Source organism: Panthera onca, unplaced genomic scaffold (genome assembly GCF_046562875.1).
Source record: "Panthera onca isolate mPanOnc1 unplaced genomic scaffold, mPanOnc1 haplotype 2 h2.h2tg000170l_path, whole genome shotgun sequence".
Lineage (NCBI taxonomy): Eukaryota > Metazoa > Chordata > Mammalia > Carnivora > Felidae > Panthera > Panthera onca.
Window position 1 is genome coordinate 1 of NW_027675829.1, and position 15,417 is coordinate 15,417.

The window sequence follows — 15,417 nt, forward strand, 5'->3', positions numbered from 1 at the left end:
CACGGTCGGGAACCTGGCCAGAGAGTAGCAGATGGGCCCAGGGCTGGAAGCAGCCAAGCGACTGCTTCTGCACCCAGCGTGCTTGTGGATGAGCGAGTCTCTGAGTCACACCATCAGATGAGTTTGCCTCCATGGCCTCCAACCCTTGGCTGAAGGACGAGGGCTCTCTCCATCTGCTCCGGAATTTACAGAGTGGAGCCCTTGCCGAGAAGCCCACTTAGGAGGCCTTTCTGAGAGCTGAGTGAATGTTCTACAGTGTGTGACGACAGCTGGCCTCGTGGGAGGCCCGTGTGCCGGGGACCCTGGAGAAGTGCATGGCAGGGCTGGCAGGATGCAGCTCTGGGAGACAGTGACATGTCCCCTGACAGTCTAGGTGACAGAGAGCTGTTTGTTTTTTGCTTGGGTCAGACCAAACACTTCCCCAGAGCAAAGAGACACCGTTTAGCAAACTTGAAGCCAAAGCTAACATAAGAGGCAAGGAAATCCATGCAAAGGGTGTCAGTACCAAGGGCTAACACCCGATTAGCACTCCCGGCCTATGAGGCCATGTGCTATAGTGGCCATAATGGGCACTGTCCCTTTCATCTTCAAAGCAGCCCTAGGAGGCCAGTGATGTGTCATTATTGTGCCTGTTTGACAGCTGAGACTCAGGCTCACAGAGGCCCAGATGCTTGCCCTGAGTTGAACAGAAGCAGAGGAGACAGGACCCCAACCATGGCTGTGTGATGCAGCAGTAACATTGACTCCTTCAAACCTGTGCTGTGAAAAGTGTGGTATCGATACATTCTTTGCAAACTAACTAAAGATAGTGAGAAGACAGAAAGCGCCCTCTCTTTCCATTTGAGCTCCCCGCGCATCCCTCCCCATCTCCCCAGAAGCCAGGCCCGGTGACCCCTGGAGACAAACTTACTTTAGCACATGGCTGCTTCTGGTCCTGCTGGAATTCCCTGGGAAGCTCTTTTCTCTTATTCCCAGTAACTGCTCTTGGTGTAAAGTTCTCAGAGGTGAAGCTTATCCTGATCCATTTACCTCCCAGATGCCTAGTTTTCTTCTCCCTCGGGGTCTGACCCCACTTCTCCTCCTCTCCCTCACTGGTGTTGGCCTTTGCAGGTTGGAAATCGGAAGACGCCCTGCAGTCTCCTTGTTGGCACTGAGCTGGAGACTGGGGTGGGTGGGCACAGTGCCCACAGTCTGGGGAAACCACAGCCCGGTGAAAACGACAGCTGCTTCCTTACAAATGTGACCGAGCAACCCCTCCTCCTCCACCTGGAGCCCTGGTGGGGCTTGTTGTTTCACAATAACAAGTTAGATAGTGTGTGTGTGTGTGGGGGTGTGTGTGCGCGCGCGTGTGTGCATGTGCACGTACACACGTGGGCACCCGCATGCACACTCAGCTTCCTGGTTGCTCAGATACAAAAGATGAAAATGTTGTTTTGGGGCTTTAAGGTCTCTTATTAATGTATATTATATATATAATAAATATATAAATATAATATTATATATAATATATATAATAAATACATATACATATAATATTATATATATATACATATATAAGTATATATATATATGTGTGTGTGTGTGTCTATATATATATATATGTATAACATATATATATCCAAATATATGTACATATATGTGTGTGTGTGTGTGTGTGTGTGTGTGTGTGTGTGTGTGTGTGTCTGTGTGTGCGTGTGTGTATAAATCTAGCTTTCTTTCCATGGCTTATAGCCTACTCGTGCAGGAAGTCCCTAACCTTGGTCCCCATTCAGCCCCTCCACTCTGCAGAAGGGTGTAGACATTTCTTCCAGAAACGTTTGGTGCTGATTGGCTGTTATGTGCATGTACTTAGCAAGCTCATTGATTGTTCATTTGCAGTCAAAATGCCAAACCCCCATCCTTTGGGTCCACCATTCTGTCTTCCTGTTCTGTCCCCTGCCTCTCTTCCGTCTAGAGCAGGTGGCGTTTCTGCCGCAAAACTAACAAATATATTTGGGGGCTCCACCTTGAGGTGGGGTGCTCCTTCAGGGTGATGGCGAATACCAAGCAGCAAAGGAAGCTTCTAACTCATTTGAGAACAGAGTAGAAGAAAGTTTCAGGAAAGCCCGTTGTCTCGGTTCTGAATGCCAGAACCAAATACCACAGACGGGACACTCAGACAAAGGGAATCTGTATCTCAAGGTTTTGGAGGCTGGAAGTCCAAGGTCAAGGTGCCTGCAGAGTAGGTCTCTGTGAAAGTCCCTTCCTGGCTTGTGGCTTCCCATCAGCTCCCGGTGTCCTCCCAGAGCCCATGCTCTGTGCTTGGTGCTTGTGCTCTTGGCACAGTCTTGTTGGATTAGAACCCCACCCTCATGACCTCATCTAACCTTGATTACCTCCTTGAAGGCTCTACCTTCAAACACAGTGACATTTGGGATTAGGGCTCCAATCTAGGAACTCTGGGGAGACACACATTACTACAAGTTACTACAATTTAACTATAACCTAAAAGCCAAATGAACATATTCCTCCTACACATGTAGATTTCAATGAGTTTCTTTCTTCCCTTTTTCTATTCCAGTTGGGAGAGTGCATTGTGAACCAAGAAAGCTCAAGTCCCAGTAGGCAGAGGGGAGAAGTACCCTACAACCCCTCCCGTGCCCCCTGTCTCCACTGTTCCCAGGGACACGAGCGTAGCCATGCATGCCGGGACAGATGCCCACCAGCCTGTGCCCTCCCGGTGAGGGGGTCCCCGCTGGCCCTGCTCCTGGCCGGTGTGTGGGCGTTGGGTCTCAGACTGTCTCACACCTCACTCAGATGTGCACACACCATGTGGTTGCTCTGTTTTTGCAAGCGGCTGCTCCAGTGTCCTCGGGGGTCCCCCATTTGCCATGTAGCAAGTGGGGGGAACCTTCAGCCCAGCCCAGTGAGCTCGGTCTGAAGAAATAATTTACTTCCGGTAAAACCTTGGATTGCAAGTGACTTGTGCTGTGAGTCTTCTGCAAGACGAGCAAACACTTGTCATAAATTTTAGCTTGATAAACGAGCGATGTCTTGCCATACAAGTCGTAGGTGGCAATGAACGTTCCATGATCACAACTGAGCCCATGGTTCTTGAAATTCACCTTGATCTATGAGTGCTGTGGATTCCAAGTGTGTTTCTGGAACAAATTAGGCTCACACACCAAGGACTTACTGAATTTAGTTTAGCATCTTTGGTCTCTTCATGTAAAGTTTCAGACTTGGGTCACATTCCTCTGTCCCTCTGCAGGGTTGAGGCTTGGTGGGTGTAGAGGCACAGCTTGTGGCCTACTGGTGGCAGAGGACAGAGGGAGACCATAGGCTAGGGAGGCACGGGCCCCTCTGGCTGTGGCCTGATGCCCCTTCTACACCTGGGACATGGACGATGCCCTGCCTTCCCAGGGAGGTGCCTGTCTCCGGGGATTTTCACACCGTGGCGCCTCGCCGGCACATGCTCCCCCTTTAGGAAGCCAGGCTCCTTCTCACAGCCTCAGCCTGAGCCCCAAGGGTGTCCTCATTAGGAATCTTAGAGGGGTGGTGCTTTAGGGACAGGGGACCTTCCCCCAGTCCTCCTGTTCCCTGCTCCCCCGTGGCTAAGGGGTGCCTTGGCTGGTGGCGTGGGGAGAGGGGAGCTAATGAGGCCTGCTGGAGAAGTGTTTCAGTTCAAGGTCTGAAATGTTGCAAAGCTTCCCCCCAATCGCACACCTCCTTTGCACTCACAGCCTTTTGAAGTGGCTCAGCTGACTCGAACCAGAGAGATTCAAAGCTGAATTTCAACCACTGTTCATTTCTTATTTGAGAATAGGGAAGGCAGATCCTCAGACGGTGAATGCACTGTGTCTGTTCAGGGGAGAGAACGTGAGCTGCTGCGGGACCTCTCGGGGATGCACAGCCAGGCTCCTCTCTGGGCTCGGGGCGTGCGGGGGGCGGGGGGTGGGGGCGGTGGGGGGTGCCGGGACAAAGCCATTCAGTCACAGGGCACAAGTCTGCAGCACCTCACTACAAATTTAGCAGCAAGGCAGCGATCACACAGTGATGATAAATTAAAAGATGAAAAAATAGAGATTAAAAAAAGGGAGAGAGCAGCTAAGCTCCTGAACAGAAGCCAAGCAGGAATTTGCTCCCAGAGTGGTTGGCGGTGCATCAGGGGTGAGTTAGGCTTGCACCCACTTCCTCCTGCCACCACGGGCAGTCATCACCTTTATTCTCTCTGGAAGGCACGCAGCATGGGGCGTGCGTTCACCTTCAGGGCTTGTGAGCACATCAGATGTCTCATCTGGATGTAACGCACCCAGGAGTGCAATTTCTCAAGTTGGCAATTTAAGCCATAGGTGGAGAGGTGGAGTGATCTCCCTGCTCCCTCAGATTCTGGGAGTTGTGAGGTCACCGGAGTCCTGCCCGAGGCCTGGGTCCAGTGCAGACTCAGCCCTGCTGGCTGCTTGAATCCTGGTCTCCTTCATTTGCATGCTGATTATCCAATTACTTAATGTTCCCTTCTCCAGCTGAGTGGACTGGGGTGGGAGGAGTGGAGAAAAATAGTAGGGTGGAATCTCAGGGCCATAGTAATGGCTTTCTACTCCTTGAGAAGAATTTGATGGGTGTTTTTCCACAGAACTTAATTCAGTTTTGAATATGAATCAGGATGAAAACAGAACAAATCTAATAGCAATCAATAGAATTTCGCCATGGTGGATCTCGGGGTCATTTAAGATGAACTGGCACAAGGCAAGCTAAATCAAACCAATAAAGGCTTCACACCTTTACCAGAGAGGTCGGACAAGGGTGTCATTTAGGGTAGAAGTTCTTAGCTGGGGCCTCACAGCTCAGCATTACGGGGTCCGTGTAGTCCTGGATATGGGATTCCAAGCCAGCTGGTGTGTGCATTTTGGGGGGAAAGGATCCTTAATTTTTTCATCAGATTTTTAGAGCAGTGTCAGGTGGTCCCCACTGGCTTTGGCAACACTGTTTAAAAGAAGATTCAGGGATTGATTAGAAACCACAGGGGGAAAGATGTTACCAGACCTGGGCCTTGGAGATGCAAATTGTTGCCCTGAGAGAGAGAGAGAGAGAGAGAGAGAGAGAGAGAGAGAGAGTGTGTGTGTGTGTGTGTGTGTGTGTGTGTGTGTGTGTGTGTGTGTTGGGTGTGCACTCATACCCTTGTGCGGGTCTTCCAGACATGCTAGCAGAGTGAGAAGAGCACTGGCCCAATATCTCAACCCTGTTTCTGTCTGCCACTGTGTGACCTCAGACAAGTTTCTCAACCTTCCTGTGCTTCAGCTTCTTACATGCAGAATGGGGACAGTCGTGGTGTGCATGCCATAGAGGCTTTGAAGATTAAAAGCATCATTCCTCACAAAGATCTGCAGACCACACAGCAGAGACAGAGACACAGTGGTCTCTGGCTGCTTTGTGCCTCCACTTAAGGCAGCGTCGCCGTTTCTATTCTCGATCCCGCGCGCTTCACGCTGCCGGTCATTTCTGCATTAGGTATGGGCAATGAGGCACTCGGCAAAGTGCCTGGGGCAAGGTGAGCATAGTGGAGAGTCAAGGCATGTTTGTTTGGGTGCAGTTCTGTCTGCCAAGTGCAGCCGCGCAGTGCGAGAGCCATCGAGGGTGCCTGGAGTAGCCCAGACTTCAAAGCTGGTGACGGCCGCACTTCTGTGAATCCCTCCTCCTCTGTGCTGATGGCGACAACTTCTATTTGTATTTTCATCGTCTTTCTCCTAAGAGATACATTTTGTGGCCTGCCATTGAGTCTGCTTCCCAAAATGCAGCCTGGAGATTTTTTTTTTTTTGAGATAAACTATCCTGTGAAGAAAGATAGATACTATATTTTAATCTGGGAACATTGCATTCGGAACGTCTTTTTTTTTTTTTTTTTAAGGCAACATTAGTGGTGTTATCATTCAGAGGATATGGACGTTTCGACAAAATTTACATCCAATTGTGCCTTTGAAGCTTTACCAGCCCTGGGCAATATCATCTTTCTGTCTGGAAACAGCAGTGGCTATGGATGTAACACATGATCCCGGATCATAGTGCCCACACCACGAAGGTCCATGTCCACACATCTCCAGGCCTGTTGTGGCTAAGATCCTTACACGGGAGGGCCCCTGCCCTGACAGATGTCGTGTACCTATCGGAGCGAAGCCAGGGAGGTCTGCTGCTTAGCGCAAAGGCAGTATCCAACCCGCAGGGAGGACACAGGGGCTGGCATTGAGCCACCGGGAAGCACTCTGCTTAATCCTGCCCCATTTTGGAAACAATGGGGAGGAAGGTGAGCTTGGTGGTTGAAGGCACCTAAAATTGTCACCCTGGGGTGTTTCCCAGATTGAAACTAATTGCCTTTTCTCATAGCAAGAAAGATGCAAAAAAAAAAAAAAAATCAAGACCCATTAGTTTTGGTCCAGATAGAGCTGGGTGCTTCTATTTGATAAATATTAACCTGTAGAATAAGATGGTCCCCTGTGGGTTGGTTCCACCTCAGAACTCCCTGAGAACCCAAGCATGGTCCCCTCGTCAATGAATCTTCCCGGCTGGTGCCCTCAAGCCCCATGTACAGATGTGGGGCCCATCGATTTCAACATATGTAGGAGAAAATGCACCTGTTAACAATAGTCTTCTTGCACATCTGTGGGATGTACAATACACTCAACAAGTAGTAGGAGGTGCATGGCAGGGGGGAGCGGGGGGGAGATAGTGTGTTTGAGGCTCACTTGGACATGGCGTCCCCATCTCAGCTCCAGTGCAAGGACCGTGCAGCCCAGCCAGTGTCCCTGAGATGGACGAGGGCCTGCTTCAACTTGTCTCCAGCCTAGCTGCTCCCAGTCTGGTCAGCGGCCGGGCAGCTCCCGCCTCGCCTGGGAGCCATGAGAAATCCCACTGTGGTCCAGCCCTGGCCTCTGATTCAAAATCTGCATTGTCATATGATCCCCAGCTGCTTCCCAAGCCCATGGCCTGAGAGGCACGGATTGGGCTCTGGCTCTCCAGCTGGGAGTCCCGGGCCCTCCCCTGGGTGTTTGGGGTCTGATTGTCACGGAGCTCACATGGCTTCCATGTTTTCAGGGGGCCAGACTCTGCACGGCCTCATTTCACTCTGCAAATGACGCTGCTCGGCCACAAGCACCCGGGTCCTCATCACCATACAGGGTAGGAACCCACAGTTGTGCCGGGGACATATACACCACAGTCCCTGAGTCCTGCAGCATCGGGCCTGGAACCCACACCCCTCGGGCCCCCGTCTCCCCGACCGGCCTGTCCCTAGGCAGCGGAACACGTCCGATCTGGAAGATTGTTGGCAGATTTCCACACCGAAGAAAACATTTTGTTTTGTTTTGCATTTCAAATGAAGGAGACAGTGAAAGACAGACCAAGGGGTGAAGTTGTAAGCAGACAGTTTTGTGCTGTATTTTCTTGCTGAATGTTTTTTATGACGCATCCGATGCCCTTTAAAGGTCAGATATTACTATTGTTCATTTCCTCATCAGTTAGCAAACCAAGCACTGTGCACCGCTTCAGGTCACAAGTGTTAGTTACTGATGAAAGAGAAAGGCTGCTCTTGATTTTGTAAGGGGAAGACATGATTCGAACGCACGCTTGTAGAAACAGATTTGCAACCAGGGCAAGCATGCTATGCACAGATTTAATTTGGGGGAGATAACGTTATGTCAGATACAGGATCTTGACTCCCATCTCTGGCCACTGTGTGCAGGGGCCACACCTGCTGGTGCCGATCTGGGCAGGACAGTGGCCAGAGCAGACACCACCGTTTCTGCATCGTGACAAGGAAAGACACCGAGTGCTGCAACAGCTCGGGCCAGCCTGCTTCCCCTCTGTTGTGATGGGGATGAGGAACCTGCCTGTCCCCTGCAGGGTGAGGGGCGGGGTGACATACACAGCCTGTCTCAGTAAAATGGTCGGTGAGAAAAATGAGACCACATGAACTCCTGGTAATTGAGAATCCACGTCATGGTAGAACTTCTCTTGGGAAAGCTGTGCACTTGCCCTAAGCAGGAAGTCCAGTCCCCTCAGAGCAGTGAAGAAAACCAGCCAGCAGAGAGGTCTAGTGGCCCGCATCCCATGGCACAACCAGGGGGTTCTGGCACCTGACCTGACAGAGCCCCCAGGGCAGGAGGCCCTCTGTGGTCCCACAGTGTTGAAACACTTACCTGCTCCCTTCCCACAGCTACTAGCTGTCTTTTATTTCCTGTGTTTTCTTTCCCATCCCGGAGGGAGGTCTCATTTGTGGGGCGACACAGTAAGGCCTGGAGGCTTTGTCAGGGACAAGAAAGGCTGGATTAGGGGCGCCTGGGTGGCTCAGTCCGTTAGGTGGTCGACTCTTGGTTTTGGGTCAGGTCATGATCTCCGGGTTCGTGAGTTCAGGCCCTGCGTTGGGGTCAGTGCAGACAGTATGGAGCCTGCTTGGGATTCTCTCTCCCTCCTTCTCTGCCCCTCCCCTGCTCTCTCTCTCTTAAAATCAGTAAATAAATAAAAAAAGAAAAGAAAGAAAAGAAAAGAAAAGAAAAGAAAAGAAAAGAAAAGAAAAGAAAAGAAAAGAAAAGAAAAGAAAAGAAAAGAAAGGAAAGGAAAAGGAAAGGAAAGGAAAGGAAAGGAAAGGAAAGGAAAGGAAAGGAAAGGAAAGGAAAGGAAAGGAAAGGAAAAAAGAGAAAAGAGAAAAGAAAAGAAAAGAAAAGGAAAGAAAAGAAAAGAAAAGAAAAGAAAAGAAAAGAAAAGAAAAGAAAAGAAAAGAAAAGAAAAGAAAAGCTGGATTAAAACTCCTGGATAGGGTTTGCCCAGCACAGGCGAGCGATGAGGACAAACCTGACGACATTCCACTTTCTTTCAGCATCTTGGGGTCAGTTTGGATGTAAGAGACAGACCCAGTCCTGTCGCTCAGGGATCAGGGGCATCCGGCTCCAGAAAACAGAGCAGCGGCCCCAGCAGTTACAGATGGAGCTGGCCTGAGGGGCTGTGGCTCCTGTGTGGTACCTGGCTCCTGTGTGGTTCCTCCCTCGGATAAGGGTTTCTATCTACCCCCTCCACTCCCCCTACCCTGTGCCTCTCCCTCTCTGCTAAAGGAGACTGGCTTTTGTCCAGACAGCAAAGAGGGAGAGAAAAATATAATCACTTCTCTAAAGGAGAGGGGAAAGGGGTTCCCACGATTCTAATTGGTTGATTTGGGCCACGTGTTCAGGGACCTGGGGGGAGGGGAGGGGTTCTGGGGATTCTGATTGGTTGGTTTGGTTCAGAAGCAGGTGATTCTCATGGAAGGTCTGGCCTGCATTACCTGAGTGGAGGAGGGGGAAATATTTCACCTCATTCAGAAGAAAGCGCCAAGCCTGGGGACCCTCCCTTGGAGTTGCTGACTATGGGGTGGGTGGCTCTGGTCACTGGGTAGGTCCCATGTCCAGGCAAGAGTGCCCTTTGAACTTGTCGCACATTGCCAAACCAGCCAGGCCCGGGCACTGCTCTGCTTCATTCCCCATCCATTGTCACCCCCTTTGAGGGGTCGCATCACTCAAGGGGACAAATGATCCCTGCTGATGTTCAGTCCCCCGGTTTTTATTGTTAATTCTGTCCTTTGCTGCGATCATGCAATTCTGCTTTGGAAATCATTTTAGGCAATACTGGTCTCATGAGTGTTAGAAGTGACTCTGTATTTTGGCCTGGGGGTGTGTTTCCAGGCTGTGTGAGTTCACTTGTGTTTTATGGGCCTGGCAGGAGGGTCTGGCCCTTCACCTGTGTCACAAATGTATGTGCGCGTACAGTATTGCACACAAGCGCAGTATCCCAGCCTCTCCAAGTGCCAGAGACATCTGTTTACGCTGTGCCTTGTTCTCCATATACCCCCACACCTGTCTGATTTGGGCCAACGAAGGCCGATGTGCAAATGAGCTGACATGCCACTCTGCCTGCAGGGCACAGACACGCTTCGTGCTTCCCCCGGGTATGGGGGCCCCAGGAGATGCTGTACGTCATTACCTATCAACACTGGGTCCGATCAATTTCTCCGGGAATATGACAGGCTTCTTCTTCCCCTCCAGCTGCAGCCAGTGCTGGGGCCCATCCTGGGTTGGAGACGTTCTGCTCCCCTTGGAAATCTCGAGCTTTAATGACTGGTTAACATATCGACTGCCCCCACAAGCCCTAAGGCATCTCCTGCTAAAGGTCAGCCTGCAGCCAGTGTATAATGGCTGCTTCTCCGAGGTAATTAGTTACTTTCCTTCGATTAAAATTGGAAAATGCACAGAGCTGAACATTTGTCTCAGTTAACATCCACTGAGATGCATCTTCAGACCCATAATCGCTCCCCCGAGGTGGGAGGGCTGGCTTAGGGGACCTCGGACAAGTCGGGTCTGAGGTGGTGGTTTCTCGAAAATCAAGAAAGCACCATCATTCTCACCACGGTGAGCTAATCTTGGCACCGAGATGGCGTGGGACCTTGGAAGGCCTCGGGGAGATGTGTGCAGGCTTCCCAGATGCCAATCAACACCCCCCACCCCCACCCACTGCCCTCCCATACTGCCTGCGGTGGCCAAGCCAGGGTCCGGGATGTCCGTATCTGATCACCAGCTGCCTCCTGCCTCCTGAACATGCCAACAATAGAGCTCATTATTCAAACAGATGTTTCTGTTTGCTTCGGATTGCTATCCCGAAGGGAATCAGACTTTCTCGTTTGCAAAATGAAGACCGTACTTCAGTTTGTGCAAGATTTTAGGTCCCCCAAATACCCAGATCATTGGTAGAGAGGCTGACGGCTCAGGGCAAGAGGTTGGATGGGAAAATGGTCATTCTGCAGTCAGGGAACATTCTGTATTCTCGTGATGGGCCTCCGGCCCTTTATCTCTATCTCTTGAATATACAGAATTCCGGAGAGCCTCACTCTGGAAGAGTCCCCCACCCCCTAGCCCCCCACAGGCAGGTTATACACCTGTGTCTACAACACAGCTCTGGGGGCCCAGCCTGAGGGGCATAAGACCCCGTCCACGGGCTCCTCTCTGCCCTCTTGTTAGATACGTCTTGTGTTTACTCCCACACCCTCAGTGGCTGTCCTCTGTTTATAAATAATTTGTGTTGATCACTTAAAAGTCATAAGAGCACACAAAAATAACACGAAGGAAGTAAAAGTCTCCTGAGTCCCTGTTGGCCTGGTCTAACCCGTGGCAAATGGTGACTCGACGTTTTTATTCAAATCCTTCGACTTACTATTTCTTTCCACTTCTCTCCACCATTTCTTTGAGGGATGGGCTGGACAGCGTATTCATTTAGGAGTCTCTCCAAGTCAAGACCCTTTACAAAAATTGTTGCACACTCGTTGCTCTGTGGCTATATAATAACTTAGCAACCTTTGCCCCAGTGACGAACATCCACTTAGTTTCTAGTTCTTTTTGTTTTTGGGGGGTGGGGGGTTTTACTGGCCAGGCAGCAGTGCTACAATGTGCTTGATGTATGCACCTATCCTCATGCACCAGCTCAGTCTTTAACTCCTAGAGAACTCTGGCTTCTAGGCACTGATAAGGAACACAAGTGGTTGTTTGCAGAGCCTATCTCTGGGGAAAGCAAACGCTGTTTTCAGCTCCACTGCCACCTTGTCCTGGAAGAGAGTTTGTTCCCATTGCACAGAAGACACCTTAGGCCTGGGGTCATCTTCTCAGATGTGCGAGGCTCTCAGCTCCCATCCCATTTACTCTTGGCTCCCCAGCCCATATCAGCCGTACCTCTCGCGGTTTGCTGAGGTCCCCAGGAATGAGTGACTGACTCTCTATGTTGGAGAACAGTCTGTAGAAGTGTGTCTAGGTCCCTCCTGGATGCCCAGCCTCTGCTTACCTCGGCAAGTAGACCTCTCCCCATTCCTGTTTAGCTTCACAACATCAAGCAGATAGCCTTCCAGGGCCAGGAGGAGGCAGGGTTCCTGGGTCCAGACATTGATATAGCGGACAGGCAGAAGGGGGTCATAATTTCATGGTGTGGCCTCCAGTGTAAGTATTAGGAATTCCAGTGGGGATTGGAGAAAGCTGGTTTCAACCGGTTAAATTATCCACAACGTCTGTCTCCATTCTTGTAAAGAAATTTAGGTAGAGGGTTCTGATTTCAGAGCACATGCAGGAGGGCCAAGTCCTTTGGGGTTTGGGGGGAAAGTGACATTTAGATACGACCAGGACAGGTCTTAAGTGCTGGCAGAATGGAATCCCTAGATAGAGCCTACACATCAGAAGTCAGGAAGGTAGGAAAGAGATTTTGGACTGGGATGGGGGTCCAGACTCTGGACAGCCTGGTAGGCAGGGGATCAGGTTCTGAGCAAGGGTTGCAGGAAATTCCAAGGGCATTTGGAATATGTTGAAGAAAACCTGGACATTCCCAGGAGTTCTGGCTGCTCCCGTCTTTGCCTCCTTCGGGACACGCTTTCCCTGTGATCCCACACCTGCTGGAATCAGAGAGAGCCGCTCTAAGGGGTCAGGGCAAGTACTTCCCGGCCGTTGAGAAGCACATGCATTCACAGAAGGGCCACGGACAGCTTCAAGTTCGGGCAGGAAATGCAGCGTGTGACAAAGTTTGGGCAGGAATGTTGTTTTCTACTTTAAGATGCCTGAAAGGCGTTTTAACACTAACCTCCATGTAGCTTTCCTGTGGATGATATATAACTCCATTTACCGCTGTAATCTGGGTAGCAAAATGAATACTCCATCGTTGTACTATGAATAGTAAATTAACCCAGATAAAAGTGTTCTCCAGCCAATCAAAACCATTAAGTAGCTAGGAGACTAAGATTAGTGAGCACATTCCAAAGGCAATTATAATGAATAACTAAAGAATATTCACTTTAATATGCCCTCACTTCAAGAGGGCAGATGGCTTCAGAAGCTTTCTGGTCTCTCCAAAGAAAATGAGGGTAGGTGGGAAGAAAGCTGAGGAAATTTCGTAAAAAGGACATATTTATTGATCTATGTGGGGCCATTTAGAATCGGTAATGGGTTCTTAGGGCGACTTGGGCGTCTTAGCCATCAGCAGGATCATTAAAGGAAACAAAGAACCAAGAAATTTTCCCTGCTCACCACCTTTTACAGCCAGGTCAGACCCAGAGGCTGTGCCTGAATCTCAGTGTGGCAACAGTTCTCAGTCTCTTGTGAAGAAATACCATTTTCATGTTTTAAATGTAAGTGTAATGCATGCTAATTGCAGACAGTATGGAACACTCACCAAAAAAGGCGAAACGATACCAAAACCGATCCATAATCCTGTCACCCAGAGACAGCCATTATTAACATTTTGGGGTAACTAGGTTTTTAAGTGTTTCTGGGTATGTACATTATATGTTTGGATAGTCGTAAATTATTCTGTTCACTTAAGAATGATGGCTTTAATATTTTGGTAAAAATGATACAACTTATTATATAAAATTCAAGCCATACAGAAAAATGCAAAGAAAGGTTTTAAAAACTTTCACCTGGGGGCACCAGCGTGGCTAGGTGGGTTGATCACTCAACTCTTGGTTTCGTCTCGGGTCATGATCTCGTGGCTTCACTAGTTCGAGCCCTGCCGATGGGCTCTGTGCTGCCAGCCCGGATCCTGCTTGGGATTCTGTCTCTCCATCTCTCTGCCTCGTCCCTGATCCTGGCTCCCCTTCTCAAAATAAATAAATAAACTTAAAAACACCAAACTTGCCCCTGAACTCTCACCCAGGGAAGTTAACCATCCTGCATCTTCCTTCAGCTTATGGGCTAATTATGTGCTCTCTCAGAGAGAGAACAATTACCTTCTGCAAAAAATGGATGATTGTAGGCTATTTTCATGCAAAAATGGAAATTTTTTTTTTTTTTTTTTGTAATTTCAGGTAAGGAAATAAACAAACCAGAAGGACAAAACACAAGGCTGAAGGACTGTGGCACTACTGGAAACTGTTTCCAGGGGCCACACTGGTTCTTTTAAGAGATTCCTCCCATTCTCTCTCCTGACTTTCTCTTCTTTGTGCTGAGACATGTCAGCTCATCGCATCTTCCAAGGCAGCAACAGGGCTCCGTGTAAGGCCCTGAGCCGCACATCCTGCTTTTCCTGACTTCCAGCAGATTCTCTAAGTCTGGTGGCTCAATCCCAGACACAACAATGGCTGGATACTGAGAAGTGTTCAACCCGTGGCCACGGTGACCCTCGGCTGTCTAGCCAGTCACTAAAGGGACATTCTTACATGTACCGCCAACCCGCATCTTCAGGTGCTAGGGAAAGATGAACAAACACAAACACCAAACAAAGCAAAGCTTCCAGGACCTAAGCAGTGATATCAGTGAATTAAGTGGCTTATGTGGGATAAGAGCAAACCAATAAACCTGAGCATCCAGAGCGGACAGGGAAAACCCCCATCCTAGTCTTGCCAGATGGGAATTGGGGTCCATGTGGGCATATCATCAGATTTGTCAGGAGGAACCAAAAATCTAAATGTTTTTAATTTTTTTTAATGTTTATTTTATTTGTTTTAAGGGGGGAGGTGATTGAGTTGGGGAGGGAGAGAGAGGGAGAGAGAATCCCAAGCAGACCCCGTATTGTCGGCACAGAGGCTGATTCCGGCTCGAACTCACAAACTGTGAGACGGTGACCTGAGCCAAAACCAAGAGTCGGGCACTGAACCGACTGAGCCGCTCAGGCGCCCCCACAGGGACCTAAATTTTTAACTGAAATCTCCTTACTTACATATATTGAGGGTAAGTTAGAAAATTGAAAACACCGCGCAAAGCAAACAAAACTCACTGATGGGTCAGCCGGATTTCTTTTGCTGTTCTGACACAATTTAGTACAATTCAGGACACCAGTTCAAGAATATCAAGTGAGCAGCAGACAATTTTTAGTGAAAGTATGACCCAGACAATATCTGGCACATATTTATACCAAAAGATATTCATTGTTGTTTGTTTTTCTGTGTTTTATCTGAGATTCAAGTTTACCTGGATATCTTGTCTTTGCTGGTGGGTTTTGGTGGATGATTTCCACCCCCCCTCATGCGGACCCCCGTCTTAGGAAGTCTGTGAGCTTTCTCTGTCTTCCCTGCCTCTGTCCAGTATTTCAAAGTATTTGGCAGCTAAGTGTCATGTTTTTGTTTTGGTCCGTTTCCTTTTTCATTGATAATGTAGCTGTTTTTCTCTTACTATTATTATTTTTTTTAATTTTCTTTTTGTTTCCAGTAGGTTTGGAGGAAATTGTGGGGTAAGAATGTATTTTTTTATGCCATTGATGAGCAGTCTCTACAGTCTGCTTTTTAATTTAACATTATATCATATATATCTCCCCATCATGAAATATTCCTATTTAAATTTTTTAATGTTTATTTATTTTTGAGAGAGAGACGGAGAGAGAGCATGAGCAGGGGAGGGGGAGAGAGAGAGGGAGACACAGAATCCAAAGCAGGTTCCAGGCTCTGAGCTGTCAGCA